Below are 17318 nucleotides of genomic sequence, written 5' to 3' on the forward strand. Positions count from 1 at the left end.
TGAGGTTGTGCTGGCTGCACCAAAGGCATGGACTCTCTGCTAAAGGCCAGTGGCGCTCTCAAAGGGCCAACACGCAGCCTTTATTATTTGGTTTTATTTTTACGTAAACTTATATGAGTTAACTTTAGGGTCTAATATCTATCGTTCCTTCTTGCCTCTTCTCGAAGCTCAATCCCAGAAAAGAGTTTGTGCCTTTAATTACCTGTCTACACCTATTTTTACAAAATGGAGCCTGCTGCTTGTCAGAATAGTAACAGTACTGCGTGCTTCTTGGTGATAAAACCCAGTGCCTTAGAGACTTGCAAGGACTTTTGTTTATGGGCTGGTAAAGCTGAAAATGAGATTGTGCCCTCTGCCCTAATGTATTTCTGAACCCTAAATGCCAGACTTAAAGTTTTCCACAGGTGCCCTATTTTTCTTTCTGACTCCCACTGTGTAAGCCCCCTACAAAGCATGACCTAGAGCTGGCCTTTTTCCCATACAGACACTTATCCCTCAGGCCTAGGACTGCTCTGTCAAACACACATGCAATCCCACCAATAGCATATAACTATACTCCCTGTAAGACATTTTTACAACACATAAAATAGTTCTAAACATTTGAGAAGTCAGATTCAAATGTGTAACAAAAGCATGCCATCAGGCTACTTGTGACCTATTTTTTTCCATCCCCTGCATCTTACTAAATGAAACCAAGGCGGAAGGGGACAAGGGGAAGAATATAAAGTAAAAAAAATTTAAGCTATTTATGCTTCGTTTCAGAATATCAAAATAGTGCCAAAACTCAGGCCTAGGATGCTCCACCATATTTTGACAGCGCTGGACTTTTTACATCACTGCAATGCCTGGGATTCCTAAAGACGCATGTAGTTCTTTGAATAATTCTATTGACTTTATCCAATGAAAAATGTCATTCCCCTTATACATAAGCAAGTTACTTCTAGTCTCAATCTTTTGTTTATTGGTATGACTATCCTAAAACTTCCAGACTCTGAAGAGTTCATAATATGAAGGTTCTATTTTAGAAGGTAAGTTAATTAGCAATTATTGACTGACAATTATGTATTCAAGAGGAAAGAATATAAATTTGCAATAGATAATTAAAAATCCTGCCTGACAGTTATATAAACTGTGTAACTGAGTCATACAGAGATGGAACTTTTTTCTTCATTCTGCTTGCTGTGTATTCTTATGTCAGTTGCTTATATTATAAATGCAAGGAATATTTTCACTCCCAAAAGATCTATAGAGGCAGTAAAGCTATGGATAAACAAGCTGAATATCCTCATGCATCACCTACAATGTTGTACTTTTAACTGCAGAATTTGTTGTTTGGTGATGATGCTAAGTAGGGGGAGCACAGCTTGATTTTCACATCACAGGCTGAATTCTCAACACCAGCAATAAAAAAATTTTTAAAAATCAGCCTTTGATTCAGAAACTGTGCAAATGCAAAGCATTTGCAATTAAGAAAGAATAAATATGGAAATCCACAGGTCATGCTCTTCAGGTTTTTATCACGTTCAACACTTCTATCTAGGATGCTATAGTGCTGCTTCATTTAATCATTTATTTATGTAGTTGCTCAAGTACTTTTTGAGTGTCTACCATGCATTATGCCCATTCTACCTGAAAATACAATGATGAAAAATAGGCACGCCTCATTTTCTCATGGAGCACACAGATACAAGTATTAAGGTAAAAAATGGAGATGCTTGAGACATTATGACAGGAGAATGTGATCATGGATATAAGGAAATTCTTCCCAAGGGAATGTCATTTGTGCTAAAATCCAAACAATGAGACAAGTTAACTAAATGAGGGTGGTGGCTGGAGATGGCGTGGCAGGCATGGAGACAGAATGTGCAGTCCTAAAAGTGGGAAACAGAAGAACATGAGTGTTGTTTGGACAGATAAATTTAGAGAGAATGGCCGGAAATTACAGAATGGCCTAAGAAGCCACCAAAGGTTTTTAAGCATGGAAGTTTAACAGGGAGACTTAGAGCTTGAAAAGATTTTTTGCATGCTGTGTGAGAAATGAACTGGAGGGTGTTGAGCGAGTGAGGGTGCATGGAAACACTAAGGGCTTTTCTAGTTTCAAGGTGCACATGGCTTGGAATGGATTGGCGTGGAGTATACACGGAGGTGTCAAAATTCTAGCTGGAAAAATTAGCGGGACATAGTGATAAACATGTCGGGGGCTAGGAAGGACAGAGTGAAGCAACAGGATGTATACGGATCATTCTCAGATTTTTAACTTGTGCAAATGGAAAATGATGTTCATTACTAAACTGAGTCATACTAGAAAAGGGAAGGTTTAAAGGCAAAACCATTAGTTAACTTTTGGACCCATTGCCTCAAAGGTGCTTTTGAGACATCTGAATAGAGATAGTAAAGATGTTGTTGTATACAAACGTCAGATCTGAAATAGCTACATGCATTTGAAAGTTACTAGCATCTGGTTGATTATTGAAGCCATGCATGAAGGATAGTATTGCTAAGGAGACAATATAGAAAAAAAAAAAAAAAAAGGAAAACCAGGACTAAACCTTGAGTTGCTGAAGTATAGCCAGAGGTTGATGAGCCCGTAAAAGGATCAGAGAAAGAATAATCTGGAAAACAATAGAAAAACCAGGAGGTTGTGAGGTCACAGATGCCAATGGAAAAATGAAGTTTCTCGGAAGGAAAGGGAGGTCAAATATTATTAAATGATGCTAAGGGGTTAAGTAATGTGATCATTAATGTGACTGTTAAATTTAATGGTGAAAAAGTCAGGACCAATTTCGTAAAGTTTCAGGAACAGAAAGCCAATCTCAATGGTTGAGGAATGAATGAGAAGTGAAAAAAATAGAGATCGTGGAAAAGGAATGAGGGCAATACCTAAGGTGAAAGCAAGTTGGATTGATATTTTTGTTGTTTGGAAGGATCTGAGCTTTCTTATGAGAGAAATTATTTACTTCAGAAACTATTTTCCCAGAAAACACATACTACTTTTCAGCTTGAAACTCATTCTTTTTTAAGAAATGGATAATGGATTATGTATTCACAGAATCTTATAATTCGTGAGTTAACTTTACAAAACTTCTGGATCGATGTATACATAACAAATTAACTGTTTGGAAATTGATTTAAATCTATTGCTAAGAATGAATTCAGGGACACTGTGTATGGAATTAACAGGAAAAAGAAACCCTCACTTATTTCTAGTAAGTATATCATTCGGGGTTAAACCAAAGAAGCAAATCCAGTAAGAGACATTATATATCTATAGCTATATATTAACATAAGTAGAATATACCTATATTAGGAAATTCATTAAAATAAATTTGCTTACTCATATAGGGGAACCTAGCTAAGCAAGTCTGAAGTCCAGAGAGCAGGCAGCAGCAGGACAGGACATAAGTGAGCTGGAAGGGCACAGCTGAAACTTTTCATGTCAACAAGGGAGAGTCACTCTTTACTCTCAGACGATTCAAGATCTGTTTTAAATATTTTCCATCTAAGTCAGGCCCATCTAGGATAATTTCACTTTTTACTCAACTAGGAACTTTAATATCATCTGTAAAATCCATCCACAGCAGCACTTATACCGTTAGATTTAATAACTTACAGTTACCCATAGTTTCAGTTTGGAGGAGCTTCAAAAGATAAAAAATCGAACCACCATCTGATTAACCTATTCCACTTCTGGGAATATATCCAAGAAAACAAAAATGCTCATTTGAAGAGCTCGTTGTGCCCCTATGTTCACAACAGCATTATTTATAATATCTGAAATGTGGAAACAATCTAAGTATTCTTAAATGGAAAACTGGATAAAGAAGCTGTGGTGTGTACACACACACACACACGGAAGTTGTGTCATTTGCAACATGAATGAAACGAGAACATTCTGTAAGTGAAATGAATCAGACAGAAAGACAAACACTGTTAAGATCTCACTTATGTGTTAAATTTAAAGCAAAAACAAAAACAAAAACCCACCAAATTCATAGATCAGATTAGTGTTCATCAGAGGGGTGGGAGGGGGAGGGCAAATGAGAGAAAGAAGGTCAAAATATAGAAACTTAGAGTTCTAAAATACATAAGTACTAGGGGTATAACGTACAGCATGACCATTGTAGTTAAAAGTGCCATATGACGCATATGAAAGTTATTAAGAGAGTAAATCCTTAAAGTTCTCATCACAAGAAATAGTTTTTCTTTTTATTTTCTCTTTTTATTGTATCTATATGGTTGATTGATGCTAACTAAACTTACTGAAGTAATCATTTCACAATATTGTAATTCAAACCATTATGCTATACACCTTAAACCTTTACAGTGATGAATGTTAATATCTCAATAAAGCTGGATTATTCGCAGTGTACGTGTGCTACAAAAGAGCTGCTACCTTACTTCCCTCTCCCAGCTCTCATGAGAAAATCTTCCTCGTACCCTTGGAAATCAATGGAAGTAGTGTGACATTTTAGATAGGCAGCCTCTTCAAATTTTATAAAGGATATTAGGAATTTGACTAGTAAGAGGAAGATCCTGAAAAAAAATGACATCAGAATTGAGATCTTTTGGAAAGCTTGCCCACTTGAACAATACAGCAGCAGTGGTGAGCCAAACTAAGGAGGAGTGAAGTTAGTTTGAGAATACTATTAAATGTTTTTCTCAGTACATTTTGAGATAAACACAGGCAAACTAAGTACAGCTGTATATTGCATAACAAGTGTGTTGGACTTTATACCTGGTATCCTAGTTATCTATTGCTACCTCAAGTTACCTCGAAACTTAATGGGCATCAATAAATATTGTCTAATGGTTGTTGGGATCAGATATGTAGTAATGGATTAACTGAATACTCTGCCTTGGGGTTTGTCATGAGATTGATGTCAAGATGTCAGCCAAGGTTACAGTCATCCAAAAGCCTGACTGGGTTAGAGGACCTGTTGCCACAGTGGTTCCTGCTGGCTGTTGGCAGGAGGCCTCATTTCTTAACCATGCAGATCTCTCAACACGACTGCTGGAGTGTAACATGGTGGTTATCTTCTCTTAGAGCCAGTGACCTGAGAACCAATGATATCTGATAGGACCAAGCCTAGGACTGATATACAGTCACCTCTGCAGTAGCTTAATGATCACACAGGAAAGTCATGATTAAAAACTATATGAAGCATGAATCCCAAAAGGCAAGCATCACTAGGGGCCATCATAGAGGCTGGCTATTACCACACCTGACATATTTTCAACTTCTAACATAATATCTTCCCATACAACAGCTGTTAGAGCAAAACTCAGACTAAATGTCATTCTAAACTGCCTGTTTAGAAATTCTTTAAGGACTTTTTGGGTCTCTTTTTCCAACAAGTATATAATCATATGTATTAGTTTACTAGGGCTGTGATAAAAAAAACTACTACAGACAACAGAAATTTATTGTCTCACACTTGTGGAAGCTAAAAGTCCAAGACTAATGTGCTGACAGTTTTGACCTGTAGATGGTCACCTCACTGCGTCCTCACCTGGACATCCCTCAATCTGTGTGTTGTCTGCGCCCTAATCTCCTCTTTTTATAAAGATACCAGTCACATTGGATTAAGGCCCACACATATAACCTCTTTTTTATCTTAATTACCTTTTTAAAAACTGTAGATCCAAATATATTATGAGGTACAGGGGGTTTGACTTCAATATATGAATTGGGGGAAGGGGGAGGAGACATAGTTCCATCTTTAACACCATATGTCTCAGCCTTTAAAAGAGTATATAGATGAAATCCAATTACTCAAATTCTAAATTATTTGAGTGACAAGAAATGTCGAACAGTTTCAAGTCCGTTATCTTTACACTTAACTGAACTAAAGCTAAGAAGTTTTTTATTAAATCAATAGAGAAGCAGTACCCCTCCCTTCAAAATGTATAATAATATGCAAGTAAAGGAGAAAATGTCTTGGACAGCTGTTCTTGCTCAGCTGTCACCTGTGTGTTGGACTTTATCCCTGGTATACTAGTTATCTATTGCTGCAACAAGTTACCTCAAAACTTAGTCTTGCTCATAATACAGCGCAATAACAATTTATCCTTATTCCACTAAAAAACTCCATTCCCTTTATCTTTTTAATTGTGTCATCATTGTATAGATCACAGCCCTTCTCGGCCTTACACATGAATAACTAAGGGAAAACTGTGAGAAAAACTTTCAGGAATATCGAGCAAGAACCCCATAATCTGAAAAACAACATCTCCACTTTTTTGCCTTTCATCGAACTGTTACAGAAAGAAATTCAAAATCTTTTAGAAGATAATTTATACTGTTAATTCACATAACATCACAGTCAGTATCAGGTCCTCTACTGAATTTCTATGTGAGTAATGTTTTTCCCTCTTTAGAAATACATAGTTTGTAAGGAAGATATGGAAGATAGAAAAGACTATCATATCAACATAAAATATCAACATTTCTGGTTTTGAAATTAAAATATTGCTAGAGAAGTTGACATGAGAAATTGAGTCTATATAGCCATGCTACCCTGAACAAGCCTGATCTTATCTGACCTTGGAAGCTAAGTAGGGTCAGACTTGGTTAGTACTTGGATGGGAGACCACCTAGGAAGACCAGGTGCCAAAGGCATAAAAAATTTAAAAAGTAAGGGATTGTAAACTAACAAGGTCCTTGCAATCTGTGAGGTCGACCAAGGGTTGCCTCACCTAAAAAAAAAAAAAAAAAAAAGAAAAGAAATTGAAGGAAAAATTCTGTTTTGCTAAAAAGAGATGGAGGAGGGTCTTATAGGTAATCAGAATTAAATTAGAACACCAGAGATCCATGAAAACATAGTTATAGTGAATGAACATCATCTGTGCTAATTTTACGGAACCCAGATTACATGTTGAGTTATAGCAGAACATATAACAAGAAACACACATTGGAGTGAAGTCATAGAAGACTTTGGACGACCACAGTAAGTTGTTGCAATTTAGTCGGTGAGCAACGGGGAGCCTCTGAAGCTTTCTTGGAAGAAGACTAACATGCTCAGAGAGCACCTCAAGGAAGGTTAATCTGGCAGTATTAAACTGATTTTGAAATTTTGAAAAATTTTTTGAGAACACCTCCTATGTAAGTCAAAACTCTTAAACTTAATTAACTTATAGGAGTAATTTATTTAAAGAAGAAGAGTGCTCTAAAACATATTTACTGTGCCTCTTATCACTAAAATAAAGGCAATGATAGTACTTAATTCACAGGATTATTGTAAGGATTAAATGATCTATGTAAAATATTATACAAGTGCTATACAAGAGTTTATTGTTACTATTACTATATACCTGACCCTGGACAAGTTATTTAACCTCTCTGTACCTTGTTTTCCTTTATACATAAGATAGAGATAACAACAGTAATATAGTTATAGATATTTTTAAGGCTGAAATATGTTAACAGGTATAATAGTTTAAAGAAATTCCAGGTACATACGAGGTGATTAATAAAGGTTAGCTATTGCTGTTAATGTTATTATAACTCTCAATAGACATGACATAATTGGGAAATATGAGGGGGAAAAAAAAACTTCTGATCCATTTATACCAAAGTTCACATGCCATTATTCCATAATAATTTAAGTAGATACTACTATGATTATGGCAACCCAACTCAATTCTCCCCGAATATCATGGTCTTCTCTCTCAAAGTATCTTTTCACCTACATCAGTTACTTATTGGCCCTGAGTCAACAAAGATGTTGTTGACAGGCTAACTGGAGAAAGAATTTTCCAGAAACAGAAGGTATTTTTAAATACTCGGAAAAAAAATTAACTGCTTTTCTAGAGGCAGAAAGGGCAAATTGGAAGGAAATTTTCAGGATAATTATATTAATCAACAAATTATCTGCAAATCTTAATTGCATGCTTGCTTCATACAAGGTACTAGACTAGGTGCACTGAAAGATGTAAAGAAATTATAGATAAGGCTTAATTCTAATTTAATATCCTATTACTTTTCTAATGCTATAAAACAAGTTGCCGCAAACAGCCTAAAATAACACAAATGTATTAAGTCATGGTCTTTGTGGGTAAGGGGTTTGGGAATAGTGTCTCTGGATTTTCTATGTAGGGATTCACAAGGCTGAAATCGAGGTGTTGAATTGACTGCAATCTCATCTAAGAGTCCAGGATCCTCTTTCAAGCTCATTTAGGTTGTCAGCGGAATTCAATTCCTATGGTTAAGAGACCGAGGTCCCTCATTTTTGCTGGCTGTGGGCAGGGGAGGGGGATTGCTCTCAGCTCCGAGAGCCTGCACTTAGGTCCATGCCACGTGGTGTTTCACAACATGAAGCTGCCTTATTAAAAGCCAGCAGGAGAATCTCCAGCCTGCTAAGAAGGAGTCTAATATAACTTAAGGTAATCACTTGAGTGACTATACCATCCATTACCTTTCCCATATAGTATAACAATCATTATAGGTTCCACTCACATTCAAGGGTAAGAGATTATACAAGGTAGATACAACAGGAGGTGTGAATCTTAGAGACCATCTTAGAATTCTATCACAACATATAAATGAAAAAGTTATCTGAAATACATGGAAGTAAAATCTGAGGAGGAAAACGCTGAGGGCCAAGGCTGACAGGGGAAGGAACAGTTTGGGGAGAATTTCTGAAGACAGAACAAAAGGGTCTAAGCAAGTCTGACACATGTTGGCAATAGTTTCACCCAAACCCCTTGCCTCCCCCTTCAGTATTCCTTCTATCCTGGGAGTCTTTAGGCTCAGCTCCTTCTCAAAACGTCTCTTTTTTGCTTTCCAGAAACAGAATAATGGAAATTTGTATGGTAATTAGGATCTTCAGAGCATTTTCTCATATAGTATGTCACTTAATCTGTTTAAATCTAACTTCAAGAATCAAGAACTTTCCATGTTCTTCCCATTCCTCCTCCCATGACCACTGTCATTCTTGATCTTTGTACCAAACACAATGCCACTGAGCCCACTGTGCCCAGAAGCCACAACCAGTCTTTGACTGAAACTCAGAAACTACAGAAGGCTCCTGGCTGGATCTAGTTTAGTGGTCCTTAGTTTCACTTCAAGTGAGCAGAATTTTCCATCAATTGTTTTTCATGAAATCTTTCACACTATCCAGTGAACAAACCAGAGAGTTGCTAAAAAATCCTAGAGAAGATGGTTGAAGTATGGAATTTTCTATTGTTGGACAAAGGCTATGATATTATTTTTTAAATGCCCAATGACCATCAATTTAAAAAAAGGGTGTCCTAAACTTAAGTGTCCTATGATAAATGATTGGTTAAAGAAGCTATGGTACATATATAGAATGGAATATTACTCAGCCATAAGAAGAGATGAAATACTGCCATTTGAGACAACATGGATGGACCTCGAGATAATCATGCTAAATGAAATAAGCCAGACTGAAAAAGTTGAAAATCACATGATATCACTTATATGTGGGATATAAACCTAAAAGCAACAGATGAGCAGGACAAACCAACAGAAACTCATGGACATGACTACAGACTAGTGGTTACTAGTGGGGTGGGGAAGAAGGGGGGAGATAGACGAAGTAAAGGGATCAAATATAAGGTTTGGGGGAGGGTGACATGGGTAAAAGGGATCAAATATATGGTAGCTGAAGGAAATTGGACTTCAGGTGGTAAACGCACAATAGAACATATAGATGTCAAATGATAATGTATACCTGAAAATTACATAATTTTAATAATCAATGTTACCCCAATAAACTTAATTAAAAATTTTTTTAAAAAGAGGGACTTCCTGAGCAAAATTATATCCCCACAATAATTGTGGAGATAAGAGCAAAATAAATGTTATCTAAAAATTCTATTAAGGAGCTTGTCAAATATGTATGTATGTATGTATATGTGTGTGTGTGTGTACACACACACACACACACGCATATATATTAGCCTTATATTATCCTTTGAGAAGGACAATAGCAGCTCACTACACTGAAGGAATGTAAATATGGAGTAACCTGAGACCGTGCCACTCGCCACACAGAGGAAACTTATATGCAGAAGATGAGAATGAATTCAACAGAGAGAAGAAATAAAAGATGGGAAAGAGATATAACAGCCTACAAGACCTTGGATTCAGTTGTCCCTAAGGCAAGTTTTACCCATTCTTTTTTACCAGCTTAGTTACATATGCCAACGAACTCTATTTAACTTTTGCTAATTAACTTAGAGTCCCAAAGAATACAAGTTGACAAAACAGAAGGTTCATATAATCTACAGAGTTTAAAGATAATGGAGAGCCATGCTAGCAAAGTAACTGTAAATGGAAAGAAAGATCTTTGAGACATCATGGACAAAGTATTCACAGAACTTCAGAACAAGATGAAGTTGACAGGACAGAGGAGAATAGAGATTCCAGATCGAAGGGAGAAGCAACATTATCAGTTAGGACTTAGTAACATCATCTGATTACATTTGCAGTAGATACAAAGATTATCCACTGAATTTTGCTCTACCTAGTACATCAACCCTCTATGCAAAAAAATTAACTCCTTGGCTAAACTACCGCACAAACTGACCCCAAAAACTTTCCAAAATAGTCATATTTGTCTAATTTTTACAATTCCTTGCAGACCTCTACCACCACAATATAGTTGTGCCGTTCTTTATAAACTTGTTTTCCTCCTCTTGCATCTTCGATCCTCTAAATGCTTCAAGGCAAAGTCAAAAACTATCATTTCTACAGTACCATCTCTAAGTGTTTCCAGGTCTCCTCTTTATTTGGGGCTTAGAAGATACTGCTTTGCATTGCTATTTTTCTTTTTATATGTCAATCCAGATACACCTAACAAGTTGAATAGCTATCTACCTTTTGAGTCCTAGGACCATGACATATTTATTCACCAATTATCTAAATCTTAGGCAGCAAAAGTGAGTTCTAGTAATTATAGTCACTAATAAAGTAAGAATCTATTAATTACATGTTCATATAATGACAGATTCTTATTTTACTGTTAGTGTAATGGCTTTGAGTTAATAAGTCACACCCTGGACAAAGACCAAAGCCTGAGTATAAATATCCAGCTAAAATTACTTGTATTTTATTCATTTCTATTTCTCTTATTTTAAAATTCTAAATGAAAAATCTCCTTTCATATTAAAGGCAATTCTGTAGTTTTGTGATATTCAGGTTGGTAAGCAGACACCACTGTGTTCTTTATTGTATGAGACTCGGTTTAAGAGCTCGGGGTTGGCTCTGCCTTTTCCTAGTTGCATGATCTTGAGCAAGTTATTCTCTATATACCTCAGTTTTCTTCTCACTAAAGCTCAGGTAATAATAGCTACTTCCTCATCAAGACTTTGTTAAGATTCAATAAGTTGATGCAGGTAAAACCATTAAAAGAGCATATGGCACATGGAAGACCTAGACTGTTTCATTAATATTTCATCGCCATCATTCTCTATGTCTGTTAAAAAATACTGCAGGAATACCAGTGCTTTAACAAAAACTGCTGGTTCTCCTACAGAAAGTTACTGTTTAAACGGGTACCTTATTTACATTTAAAACAATGGGTGAGAATTGAAAACATGTTTTCCATAGAAAATGTTTTTAGAATATTTAATTATTTACCATTAGTGCAAACATTCTGAGCTGAGAGATTTATGCAAACATCCCTGAGCAGTGGAATACAGGCCTTTATTGTGACCTGAACTGCTGTGGTCAAAAGATGGGTCTTCTGAATTTTTCTCATGTCAAAGTTCTATGGATTTTCTGTTTGTAAGTTATTTTCATGTTATTACTGTTTTTACAAAGAAATTAAACTTTCTTGAAAACTTAACTCAGATTGGCTTTATATGTCTCATTCTTAGAGCTGCAATAAAAAAAAAAAATCTACATTTCTGTGTCAAGGTGCCATTTAAAGAAACACCAAAATTTTAATAGCAAGAAAGTTAATAAAAAGATAAACAAAGACTTTTGTTTTTTATTAAGATAACGTCAGTTGCTTCAGGATTTTTTAAGTCCCATACTTTAATTAAAATTAGAATGCCTGCTCATCTGGATAGCAAATTTTCACTTTGTCATTTCTAGCTTTTTAAAAATAATTTCCCTTCATCTTCAGATAGTCTCAGGACTTTCTCTAACAAGTCTCTCCTCCTCACCTCAAAAATAAAGAAGTTGTTGACTTTATAAATTTTGAAAAATTCTAAAAAGTATTTTAATTCATGTCTTAAAATTTTATAGCATTAGAAAAATGCGTTTTATTAAAAAATACTGTATATAAATTAAGAACTAATATAAAAACTTAAATGATATATGAGCCTACTCTTCAGTGAATAGTCAGCTAACATTTTTATGTATATACTTGTTCATGTCCATTTATAAACATGCTTTCATGTAATAGAACAAAATTGTTCATTTACACTCTGCCTTTTGCATTAAACAAATAGCATGTGCGTTTTCCCATTGTCATCAAATTTTCATTAAGGCAATTTTCATAAAGTGTATTTTGTAAAATATGTGTTATTTGAAAAACAAACATTCTCTGATGTGTTATATGAAAAAGATTCTATAGTTGAATGCACCTGAAGGACATCAGATTAAATGGAGCTTAACCAGGTTTAGTTAATATAGTACTGCTGTCTTTTCAAAGCTAACCTGCCTTATTCTCCAAACGGAAGATTTGTTTCCCAAACATGGTTGGCCATGCCACCCTCCACATGCACTCTGTCTTTTGGGCAAGTGTTCTATGGCACATCTAGGAAATATTACTTTAAGCACAACCACCGCCTAATGTCTGAGGCTCCCCTGTGCTCATATCCAGCTAAGGCTCTCATAAGCTCATGAGTGTACTCCCTGAGCCTATAGGCCTGAGCCATCTACTTAGGTCTTGTTTTAGTGTGACTTTACTTTCTTCCTATAACTGGTGACAGTTTTTGTAGACAGACAAGTGACTGTTCCTCTCTCATGAAAAAACAGTCAATTTCCCTCCCCTTGAATCTTAGCTCACCCCTGATGGGAAACTCTCTGTGCGATATATATAATTAGTGATGAATAATAATACAAAGAATTCCTATGAATAAGTGAGAAACGGCAATCTAATAGAAAACGGGGCAAAAACATGGACAGATTTTCATTAAAGAGGGATACGAATGTCAAATAAATATTTTAGTCAAGTATGAAAAGATGCTTCCTCTTAATAGGAAAGTAAAACTTAAGGGTGATACATCACGCCCATGTTTTTAGCAAAAAAAAAAAAAAAAAAAAAAAAAAGGTTTTAAGATATAAAAATGATCAAGTATTAAGAAGAATTCAGAGCAATGAGAATACTCAGAACTACTGGCCAAGACACCCTCCACCTGCAAAGTGTCTCTTGGACAAGTGTTCTGTGGAACATCTAGGAAACGCTATTTTAACCACAACCACTGGCTGTCTTAGTCTCCCCTGTGCTCAGATCCACCTAAGGTTCACATTATTTTGAAAAATAATAGACTTTCTAAAAATGAAGATGCATACATCTTATAATCTAGCAGTTCTTAAATATATTATATATATATATTAGTATACATAAGCATATGTATAGAACCATTGCTTGTAATTACAAAAAAAAAAAAAACCTGAAAATAACACAATTGCTGTCAATAGCAGAATGGATAATAAGTTGTGGAATATTTATACATTTAAATATCTTGACAGTGAAATGAACCACAGCAATGTCATGATACGTGGAAAAGAAAAGTGAGGTTAGCAAAGAATAGATAAGGAATACCTTCATTTATATGCATAAAAAAATAGGCAAAATTAAACCACTGCACAGGCATACACATACATACACGTGCACGCATACAAAAAACAGAGCTGGAATAAAGCAAGTTCCATTTCCAGTATAACAGAAGAAGGCAAACACTCCCACTGAAAACAACTAGTCAAGCCAGAAAATTTCCAAAAGTTATACATTTAAAAGTAGGGCTGTAAAAACAGGATTAGACAAATTTAAATTCTAGAAAAGGGAAAAACTTTCAGAAGTTTTGAAACCATCTCTAGGGATTTTAGCCAATTTTGGATTTATGGTAAATAATACAAATAAGTCCAAGCATATAACTGCTTTAGAATACAGAGATGTATGCTGAGCTTCTACATGAAGGTCTGAAGTGAAAAAAAAAAAAAGTAGATTCTAGAGGTTTCAAACACATTGCCATTTCCCCTTTTTCATTTGTCAAATATGAAATTTACACTGAGCAAGAAAATAGAGTTAAATAAATTTTTGGAAAGAGAAGTCAGTCTTTCAATGCATATGGGGAAAGGATCTAACGAACCCAAGAACAACTTACAACTTCATACGGTCCTAAGAACAACTAACTAGAGTTGAAAACCCCAGTTTAAAAGCATGGAAGTGAGTGATTAGTTAGCATCAATTATACACATTTTCTTTTACTCATTTGGGAACAGCTAGAGTTGGAGAGTTAAGGCTCTGCCAGGGACCGCTATTAGGGAAGCATGAAAGCTTTTGCCCATTGTTGATTACTGGACAGTCAAAAATTAGAGGTTTTAAGGGTTTGTATTACACATACAGTCTCTTAAAAGATATATGGCAAATCCTTAATCATGTGGATTGACAGGCTAAAGCGATCAGCCAAAATCTTATGAAAAACAGAGCCAAAATTGCCACTGTTCTTTGGTGCTGGGAAGACAAAGAGCCACCAGACTCTCCGTTTGACACACTGATGGGTCAAGCCTTAGAAGTAAAAGTGAATCATAAAACATGGATTAATGAACTCAAAAACAAGTCTATAGAAAATACACTAAATGCAACATAGAAATTTTTTCAAGAAGAAAATCCTGAGAGAATATTTTCCTTAGGACACCAGAGGGGAAAAAGCTAATGTACTTGCAATTAAAGTCTAAAATAAAGAGGATACAGAAAAATAACATTTGAAGATATAATTAAGAGTTATCAAAAATTGATTAATAATATTTATTGATATATTAAAGATGTTCAGTATGATCCAAGCAGGATTAGCTAAAATAGAAAAGCATCATTGGAATAAACTGCTGAAGAAGCCAAGAAAAAGAAAAATTTTAAAGCGACCAGAAAGAGAAAGACATGTTCTTGTCAAAGGAACTACAAAAACATTATAATACTTTAAAAAACTATGGAAGTTAGAAAATAATGGAATAGCACATTTAAATATTTAAGGAATATTAGAACATAATTACTTAACTAGAAATTAACATCAAGCAAAGATTCTCCAAAATAAAGGTGTAATAAAGCTGTTTTTTTTTTTCTTCAGACAAGACTGAGAGAATTGCCAGGAGACTTTCTCTAAGAGATTCTAGGGGAGTTAGGCAAAAGGAAAATGAATGCAGACATAAATATGAAATACAGGAGAAATTAATGAAATAGAGGGTAAACATGATTAAATATAGATCAATATTGACTATTTAAAACAACCACATATCTTGGGGTGTAAAATATAGTTGAGAATAAAATGAATGGTAATAAGGCAAAAATCAGATGAATAAAGTTACAGGGTACTAAAATTCCAACTGTATCACAGATGATGATAATAATTATAAATTTATCAAGTACTATTAACCATTAAAAATTAATAAAATGCTATAAAGCTGAAAGTTAATAGGGGGTAAATTAAATAATTAAAGCTTTTGACTTTGTTGCAGGACACAGAAAGCTGGAGAGAGTGTTGCTCCTAGCCTTACAAAAACAACGAAATCCAGGTAATCTAATTCAAACATTTCTTGAACTCAAGAAAGAGTTGAAGACACATGACAACTAAGCTCTAACCTAAAGTAAGACAGGTGCATCTAAAGAGATGTGCAAAGCACATCTGCTTACCAGGACAGACAGTAGATGCCAAACCGGCATATAAAAAGTTTCAGCTAAATTTATAACTAATTTCTAAAGCTAATGGTAGATTACATTATAGATCCCCTTGGACCCACAAACACAAGGAACATGTGCTTCTAATCACAGTACTATCTACATGGACATCACTGGGTGTTCACAAGAAAGATTGGGTTCAGGATGATGAACCAGAGAAAGCAATATGTGCAACTCTCTCTTACACTTCCGGCCATTTGAAGCATACTGGGGAAAAGTTCAAACATTTTGACAAATGCATAAATTTCCTGCCAGGAATTTATAGTTCTTTGATTAGTTTTTGCCCCTTTTTCACAAATCTTTTCCCCATAAACCCAAAATACATTCATGCAAGTGTATTTAGTTATGCCACTTTATCCTTAAATTAGCTGCAACTCTAACTTTCCATGTTCTCACTATGCACTTTATTCAAATCAGCTAAATTTATAACCTGGTATAATTTGGTCCCAGTTATTTTTTGTAATATCCCCAGACAGTATTTGCTGTTTTCTAAGTTTAGCATACAATTGCACTCTCTACTGCTCTACCAAATATTTATGAACACACTGAAGAATCACTGATCTCATTTAAATTGTTCAGTATGCTAGTCTTTATTTTCCCTATTATTTAATTTTGAATGTTTCCTCTTTTGTGCGTATTAGCTTTTGCGATCACAAGTTTTAACACTTTTGGTATTTTTTCTCTCTCAGAAATGACTTTACTCACAAATGAAATAAACTTAAAATGTCTTCCTTATAACTCTTCAAAAAAATAAAAATAAAATTATTTTTCTATACATAACTTTTTCTCAATGTTTATAGATATGCTTCAAAATGCATAATACTTCTTTAATATATTATGAAATGTTTTTATTTGTCTAATTATAAATATTTTGTATTACACATTACTTTTCTCTGTGAATGAAAATTTGCTACCGTAATAGTTATCAGTAGTAATAAAATGTCTCATCTTTTACAATAGTATATTACAAGCAATAAAAATATACCTTTAAACTCTATGATTTGCCTTGAGTTTTGGGTACTTCTAAGAATAATTATGTGTTGAATGTTATTTATCACTTTTTGTCCACAAATATCAAACTGTTGACAAAATAATGGCATCACTGGTTTTCTGTATGTTGGTGTCCGGTATACATAGATTAACTGATGGAAAAAGACTTCATGCTACAAAAATTTTATCTGAAAACTTATAACGCTAACTTGTGCTTTGAAATTAATTTTTAAAATATGGGTTGTCAATAAAGAAACAAATTCAGTCAAACATTCTGGAAGGTTTGAAAAACACATGCCCATCCCCAAACTTGATACTCATCTTATGCACGGAGTGCTTTACTAGTGAATACACATGGTTTTTGGAGCAAATCCACATACAAACACAGTCCATAATCTGCTTTTTAATTCAAGTCCGAATATATTATGATTAAGGACTAAAAAAAAAAAAAAATCCAAA

The 17318-nt window shown here is 34.8% G+C and overlaps 1 protein-coding gene across 1 annotated transcript in view; it reads left to right on the plus strand.

The window, feature by feature from the left end:
- Window positions 1-16571, plus strand: part of HTR1A (5-hydroxytryptamine receptor 1A) — a 400825-nt gene extending 384254 nt beyond the window's left edge. The window contains exon 9 of the mRNA XM_036225644.1: window positions 15650-16571. The gene's annotated coding sequence lies outside the window, so the exon portion shown is untranslated. The remainder of the gene's footprint in view (window positions 1-15649) is intronic.
- Window positions 16572-17318: the final 747 nt, after the last annotated feature.

The sequence above is a fragment of the Rousettus aegyptiacus genome, unplaced genomic scaffold, assembly GCF_014176215.1.
Source record: "Rousettus aegyptiacus isolate mRouAeg1 unplaced genomic scaffold, mRouAeg1.p scaffold_m13_p_8, whole genome shotgun sequence".
Classification (NCBI taxonomy): domain Eukaryota; kingdom Metazoa; phylum Chordata; class Mammalia; order Chiroptera; family Pteropodidae; genus Rousettus; species Rousettus aegyptiacus.